Source organism: Ursus maritimus, unplaced genomic scaffold (genome assembly GCF_017311325.1).
Source record: "Ursus maritimus isolate PB19 unplaced genomic scaffold, ASM1731132v1 scaffold_19, whole genome shotgun sequence".
Lineage (NCBI taxonomy): Eukaryota > Metazoa > Chordata > Mammalia > Carnivora > Ursidae > Ursus > Ursus maritimus.
This window is the reverse complement of record NW_024424341.1, coordinates 49554146-49562285: the sequence shown is the minus strand read 5'-3', so window position 1 is coordinate 49562285 and position 8140 is coordinate 49554146. Positions and strand designations below refer to the sequence as shown.

General features: G+C 39.4%; 1 pseudogene; it reads right to left on the bottom strand.

Moving 5' to 3' along the window:
* Positions 1 to 1301, bottom strand: LOC121103476 (annotated as a pseudogene).
* Between the last annotated feature and the right edge of the window lie 6839 nt (positions 1302 to 8140).

The following is an 8140-nucleotide window of genomic DNA, read 5'->3' as shown; positions in this document are numbered from 1 at the left end:
TTTCCCTTGCCTTCTTTATTTTATTTTGTACTGCTCCAGTCAATGAAAGAGAAATTTTATTGAGGCCCAAAGGCCTTGGGGCTCAGACAGGTCACCCTGCAGGCAAAGGAGGAGCTAGCGAAGGGGCCTTACTTGAGCTTCTTCTTGAGGGCATAGGCAGTTGGTGTGGCTGCACTTCTTGCGGCAGATGACAGTGCTGGGAGCATGCAAGAATAACACCTTTGTGGCGGATCATCTTGTTGCAGTTGTATTTCTGGGTGAGCTGGTGGAGGGAAGGCTCAATGATGCCACCCTGCAGGTAAAGCACCAAGTGCAGAGTGGACTCTTTCTGGATATTGTAGTCTGAGAGAGTGCAGCTATCTTCCAGCCGTTTGCTGGCAAAAATCAGATATTGCTGGTCAGGTGGGGTGCCCTCCTTCACTTGCATTTGGCTTTGACATTCTTACTGGTGTCATTGGGCTTGACCTCACCGATGATGGTCACAAAGATCTGCATCTCTTCCAGACCACCACCACTGATCCGCTTGGCCACCTTGATCTGCCCTCTTGGTGGTGATGATGATGATGATGTGTGTGATAAGAGCACTTAACATAAGATCTACATTCTTGGCAAATTTTTAAGTATACAATAAAATATTGTTAACTACAGGCACTATGCCGTACAGTAGATCTCTAGGACTGATTGACTGACTTTGTGTAATTGAAATTTTGTATCCTTTGACTAATTACTTCCCATTTCCCTATCCCCCAAGCCCCTGGCAACCACCATTCTACTCTCTGCTGCTAAGTCTACTTTAGATTCCTCGCATAAGTGGTATCATGAAGTATATGTCCTGTGTATACCTTATTCACTTAGCATAATTCCTTCGGGCTTATCCATGGGCCATCTGTTGAAGGCTGCCTGCTGGTTGTTGAGAGCCCCTGGCCCTGTGTTCCTAGTTGGCCCCTTGGTGATCTAGCCATGCCAGTTTCTTCTGTTTTGTGTGAGGTGTGACAGACAGAAGGAGACCTCTCAAGTAGCACCCTGAAAGGCTGGGCCAGTTGGACATTCATTTAATTTTTTGTTTACCCCATGGAGAACTCGTAGACCAAGAGTATTTCTCTTGGTTCTGTGCTGTGCCAGTTTGGGGAAGTAGTGATGTGTATAAAATTAAATTGTTCTCCTTACCCTTTTCAGTACACCTGTGCCTCCCAGACGTCCCTTATTACCAGTAATGCTAATTTTGTTCAGTTGGTTATGGTAGTGTTCTCCAGGCTTCTGCACTATAAAGCCATTAGTTTACCATGCAATCATTAAGTAGCTTGTTGTGAAGACTGTATCTGTCCTCTTTCTCATGATAGCTTCCCCTATATTTTAGCTTCCATCAATGATTGCTGCATGCAGCAATTATCACTCTTGCATTTGCCAAATGGTGATTTGCTGTTTCCATCTTCTGATGAACAATTTGATCTGAATTTGCTTAGGTTAAACCAACTCTAAATAAAAAATTTGCTCATTCATTCATTCATTCATTATAATTGAAGAATAGTTGGCACTATATTCATTTTTAATATCCTTTGTCTTTGACCAGGACTTGCTATTTCTAAGCCAGGAGTGATTTCCCTTTTGGAACAAGGGAAAGAATCCTGGATGGGTGGAGAAGCAGGAGGGTGTCCAAGTGAGCATGTTGGGAGCAATAGGAATGCATTGCAAAGAACCCAAAACTAATCAGAGTAGTGGTATCTTTCCTTTGAGATACTGTATGAAAAGTTTTCCTTGAAGGCCCAAGGTAAAATTTGACAAATTTTGTGGGGGTGGGGCAGAGGGAGAGGGAGAGAGAAAATCTTAAGCAGGCTCCATGCCCAGTGCAGAGCCTGAGGGGGTCTATCTCAGGACCCTGAAATCATGACCTGAGCAGAAATCCAGTCGGATGCCTAACCAACTGAGCCAACCAGGAGCCCCTTGACAAATCTTGATGTATGTGTATATTTGTGAAACTTTTACCATAATCAAGATTGTAAACATATCAATCACTCCCATTGTTTCTGATTTAAAGGAGAAAGCCTTCAGTATTTCACTATTGAATATGTTATTTATGTATTTTCAGTGCCCTTTATTTGAGAAAGTTAGTTCCTCTCTACTCTTAGCTTGGTAAGAATTTTTATGAGGACTGTTTTGATTTTGTCTAAGTATATTATGCCTTTATTCAAGTGATCTTATCATTTTGCTTTTTAATCTGTTAATGTGTTGAATTACATTAATTGATATTCAATTGTTAATCCAACTTGTATTCATGGGATGAACTCTGGGTTATGCTGCATTATTAATTTTATAAATATTATTGGATTCTATTTGTTAGTACTTGAAAAGAATTTTTACACTAGTGTTCATGAGGGAAATGTATAGTTTTCTAATGCCTTTTTCCTGGTTTTAGTAGCAGGGTTAATGTTGTGTTCCTGCATGAGTTGGGAGCTAATTCTAAAAGATTTTGTATGGTATTGGTATTATTTCTTGGTAGAATTTATCCATAAAATCATTTGGGACATGTTTGTTACGGCAATACTTACAATTGTTAGGGCAATACTTTTACTATAAATTCAATTTCTGTGGTATATATACAGCCATTCATATTACATATTTTTTTAGGAATCTTCATTAGTCTCTGTCTTTCAAGGAATGTATCCATATCATCTAGCTTGTATGAAAATGTTCATAATAGTTTCTTTAATTATTTACTCATGTATTCTTTATTACTTAATTTGTATAGCATTTATAATTAGAAACCCTCTGTTATTCCTGTTATTTGTGTTTTTCTTCTTTATTTTTTCTTGGTCATTTTTGTTAAGAGTTTATCAGGCTTGCTGATATTTTCAACTTTGCTTTTGGCTATGTTGATTTTTTCTATTATTTGTCAGTTTTCTAATTCATTAACTTCTGTTTTTATCCTAATTATTTTCTTTCCTTCCAGTAACTGTGGGTTTATTTTGCTCTTCTTTTCCTATAATCTTGCAGTACAACCTTAGGTTGTTGACTTTATGCTTTTCTTTTTTTGTGATATAAACGTATAGATTTCCCTCTAAATACTATCTTAGCTACATAACATACATTTTTATATGCTACATTTTCATTATTGTTGATTCCTATATATTTTCTAATTTCTTGTGTGTAGTATTTATTTTACAAATGCTGGGAGTTTCTTTAGATATTTTAATGATTTCAAATTTAATTCCACTGTGGCCAAAGAGCATATTCTGTATGGTTTCAATCCTTCTTAGTGTTTTCAATGAATGGTGTTGGGAAAACTGGACTGCCACGTACAAAAAAATGAAACTGGACTACTTTCTTAAAATATAATTCTAAAACTCACATGGAAACAGTCTCCAAATAACTGGAGAATAAAGAATAAAACTGGAGGCATTACACTTCCTGATTTCAAAATATATGTCAAAGCCTTAGTAATTAAAACAGTATGGTCTGGTAAAAAGACAGACATATAGACAGACTATAGACCAATGGATCAGAACAGTGAGCCTAGAACTAAATCCACATATATAAGTTCAATTCATCTTCAACAAGGATGGTAAGAATACACAATGGGGAAAGGATAGTCCTAACAAATTATGTTAGAAAAACTGGATATTCACATACATAGGAATGAAATTGGACCTCTGTATTACAGTATACACAAAAATCAACCCAAAATGGATTTAAAACTTAAATGTAAGTTCTGAAACTCTGAAACTCCTACAAATCATAGAGGAAAAGCTTCACAGCATGGATACAACACCAAAAGCATAGGCAACAAAAGCAAAAACAGACCAGTGAGACTGCATCAAATTAAAAAGTTTCTGACAGCAAAGCAAATAATCAATAGAGTGAAAAAAATATTTGTAAACCATATCAGATAAGGAGTTAACTTCTAAAAAAAAAAAATAGAAGGAACTCCTACAACTCAATAGCAAAACAAAGAAATAAAACCCATTGCATACCTCTATTTAAAAATGGGCTAAAGATTTGAATAGACATTTCTGCAAAGAAGACATAAAAATGGCCAGCAGGTATATGAAATCTATGCCAGCAATCTGTGAGGGTTCCGGTTTTTCCACAACCTCATCAACACTTACTATTTTCCTTTTTTTAAAAATGGCTGTCCTAATGAGTACAAAGGTGGTGTTTCACTGTGGCTTTGATTTGCATCTCTCTAATGATGTTGGACATTTTTCCATGGGCTATTGGCCATTTATATATCTTCTTTGGAGAAATGTCTTCAAATTCTTTCCTTGGTTTTAGATTGGGTTATTTGTCTTTTTATTGTTGAGTTTTAAGTGTTCTTTATATATTCTGGACATTATACTCCTATCAGAGAGAGGATTTGAAAATATTGTTCCCATTCTTGGGTTCTTTATAATGTCCTTAGACTCAAAAAAGTATTTAATTTTGATGAAGTCCAGTTTACCTACTTTGTTTGCTTGTGCTTTAGACATCATCTAAGAAAATGTTGCTTAATCCAAGGTTACAAGGATTTACATTTCTCTGTTCTAAGCATAGTCGTGGTTTTCATCACATACAACTAATTTTCCTTCCAGTGCCCTCCTAGTCCCTCAAAACTGATAGCCTCAGACATGTTCTTCAACTTCACTGAGTTGTCCGGTGGACCAGGAAAGATTCCTTGGATCAAGACCATACAATTCCTTGTACCAGGCCTCTGGCAGGAGGATATTTGTTGAACTTCTACCATCCATCCTCTCTCTCAGATATCTCTTAGGTTCTAGACTCACACTTGCTGGCTTCAGTTCCCATCTATACCTTTTACTAAGCTCCATGACTTTGAGTGAACCACTGACCTCTCTAGGTCTGTGCTGCTCACAGTGCCATCTGAGTACCACCAGTCTCACCGCCACCTGGGAACCTGTGAGAAATTCAGATTCTTAGTCCCCAGTCCACATTTCCTGAATCAGAAACTGGTGGTGGGGCTCAGAAATCTATGTATTAAAAAATCATCCAGATAAGTGTGATATGAGTAGTGAGGCCTAATATCAGCTTGCTTAGCTATACTTATTTAAAAACATATCCTAGAGAACCCCAGAATAATATTGTTCTTTCTGTGTGCATCCTCTTTATGCCTCTTCAGTTTAAGCATCTTGGGGAGCTCCCTTTGCTCTCAGCATTCACTGTGCAATTTCTGTGTTTCAAGTTTAATAATTCTAGGCACTTCTGCTGATGAGGGAATTCTCAATAGGATAAGAAACAGAAAATGTCCTTTATTCTCTGTAGCTTCCAGAACAACATATGATTGTCATGAAACCATCCATTTCCATATTATGCCAACAAAACAGTGTCGGGGGCATCGGGCTATGGGAGGTTGCTGCTGTTTTCTGGTGTGTATTACCCTTAACCTCTGAACTGCTTCTGACCCTTACCTTCTGCCTTCCCTGCGTCAGGAATGATGGGTCAATTTATAACTGCATTCTCTCCAGGGTGTGAATACTGTGACTCTCCTTTGTAAAGCAGGTAGGATGACATTAGAACCTCCCTCTTTTGCACCCACATGAGGTAAAATAAGTTAAAATGATTCTGCTTAGTTTGTGTATAAGGCAGGTAGAGGAGTTCTTGATTATTAAGATTAGCTGATAGCGCTGGGAATCAGCAGGGCTAGAAGAAGACTGTCACTATGGAATGTAGTCATTCTGTGGAAGGCCTGACGCGTAGACTGTCAGGAAGGAGAGATAAGCCTCCCAGGCCTCAGCTAGCTGCTCTAATTTAAAGCTGTCTCTCCTGTTTTTTTTTTTTTTTAACATTTTATTTATTTGCAAGAGAGGGAGAGAGAGAGAGAGAGCATGAGCGGGGGCAGGGGGAGGTCAGAGGGAGAAGCAGACTCCCCGCTGAGTGGGAAGCCGGACATGGGGCTTGATCCTGGGACACCGAGATCATGACCTGAGCCAAAGGCAGATGCTTAACCGATTGAGCCACCCAGGTGTCCTGCCTCTGCTGTTTTTGTTTTTGTTTTTAAGATTTTATTTATTTTTGTGTGTGAGAGAGAGAGAGTGCACATGCACAAGCAGGAACAGGGGGAGGAGTAGAGAGAGCAGCAGACTCCCTGCTGAGCAGGGAGCCTGATGCAGGACTTGATCCCAGGACTCTGGGATCATGACCTGAACCAAAGGCAGATGATGCTTAACCGACTGAGCCACCCAGGTCCCTTCTCTGCTGATTCTGAATGATACTTCAGAAGAATAAAAGTGATTCTGTGGACTCTCCAGCTGGGCCAAGAAGATCATTTATTCTGCAGTTGGAATGAGGATCTCTCCCAATGGGAACTGAGAGATACGAAATGAGAAATACAGGGGTTTCCTGACCTAAGGGCAATACCAACCATTCTGAGGCTAAAACTATACAGTCAGAAATACTGTCTACCACCTGATGGTTAGAGTTAGCCCCACAGATTTCAAAGAAAAGAAGTGTTCTTTGGAGGGTGCTATGGACTGAACTGTGTCGCTCTAAAATTCCTATGTTGTAGCCTTAACCTGCAATGTGACTGTATTTGGCCATAGGGATTTTAGGAGGCCATTATGGTTAAATGAGGTCATAAGAATGGAGTTCTAATCCAATAGGATTGGTAGGTAGCCTTATAAGAAGAGGAAGAGGCAAGATCATCACTCTTTCTCCATGTACATGCACCAAAGAAACACCATGTAAGGACACAAGGAGAAGGAAGCCAGGCAGGAAGTGAGCCCTCATCAGATGGGATCAAAGCTGTCACCTTAATTTTGGACCTTCCAGGCTCTCAGAACTGTGAGAAAATAAATTTCTGTTGTTTAAGCCACCCACCCAGTCTATGGTATTTTGTCATGGCAGACTGAGCTAAGACAGAAGGGACTTTGTTTTTGTTTGTTTGTTTTGTTTTTTAAAGATTTTATTTATTTATTTGACGGAGATAGAGACAGCATTGAGAGAGGGAACATAAGCGGGGGGAGTGGGAGAGGAAGAAGCAGGCTACCAGCAGAGCAGGGAGCCCGACGCAGGGCTCGATCCCAGGACCCTGGGATCACGCCCTGAGCCGAAGGCAGACCCTTAACGACTGAGCCGCCCAGGCGCCCCTGGGACTTTCATTAGATAGGACCCCTTGGAGCTACTTTTTCCATTGGCTTCATGGGTCATTAAGTGCTGACATGAAGCTTAGACAGGGAAAGACACACAGGTGAAAATAAATGAATAAATAATTGAACACCATATAAAGATTGAAGTGTTAATCAGTTATGGTAGGATAGTTATAATATTAAAATAATGATGTTAATGATGTATTATTTCTATGGGGTGCAGTGGGGGTATAGGAATAACCAGCCTATTCAGAGAGAAGTATTACAACCATGTTATAGTAAAAACCAGAGTGTGTGTGTATGTGTGTGTGTGTGTGTGTGTGTGTATAGATATAATATATATATATTATATATATGCATATATAATAATTGAGACTGTAAGTGATTATACTAATGATGACTTTTGAGGGGCAGCATTGCATGGGGATTAATATAATAGATCTTTTAGCCAACTGGCCTCAATTTGTGGGTGGTTTTTTTTTTTATGATGTTCAGTTAGCCACTGTATAGTATAGATTCTGATGTAGTGTTCAGTGATTCTTAGTTGCATATAACACCTAGTGCTCATCACAACACATGCCCTCCTTAATACCCATCACCCTGTTACCCCATCCTCCCACCCACTTTCCTCTGAAACCCTCAATTTGTTTCCTAGGGTCCATAGTCTCTCATGGTTCATCTCCCTCTATGATTTCTCCCCCTTCAGATTTCTCTCCCTTCCCCTATGGTCCTCCATGCTATTGCTTATGTTCCACATATGAGTGAAACCATATGATAATTGTCTTTCTCTGCTTGACTTACTTCACTTAGCATAATCCCCTCCAGTTCCATCCATGTCGATGCAAATGGTGGGATTCATCCTTTCTGTGGGCTGAATAATATTCCATTGTATATATGTACCACATCTTCTTTATCCATTCATCTGTTGAAGGGCATCTTGACTCCTTCCACAGTTTGACTAGCCTGACTTTGAATCCCCCTGTGCTATTTACTAGCTTTTTACGTTGGGCAAGTTCCTTTACTTCTTTATGACACACATTCTTCATCTGTGAAATGGGAATAAT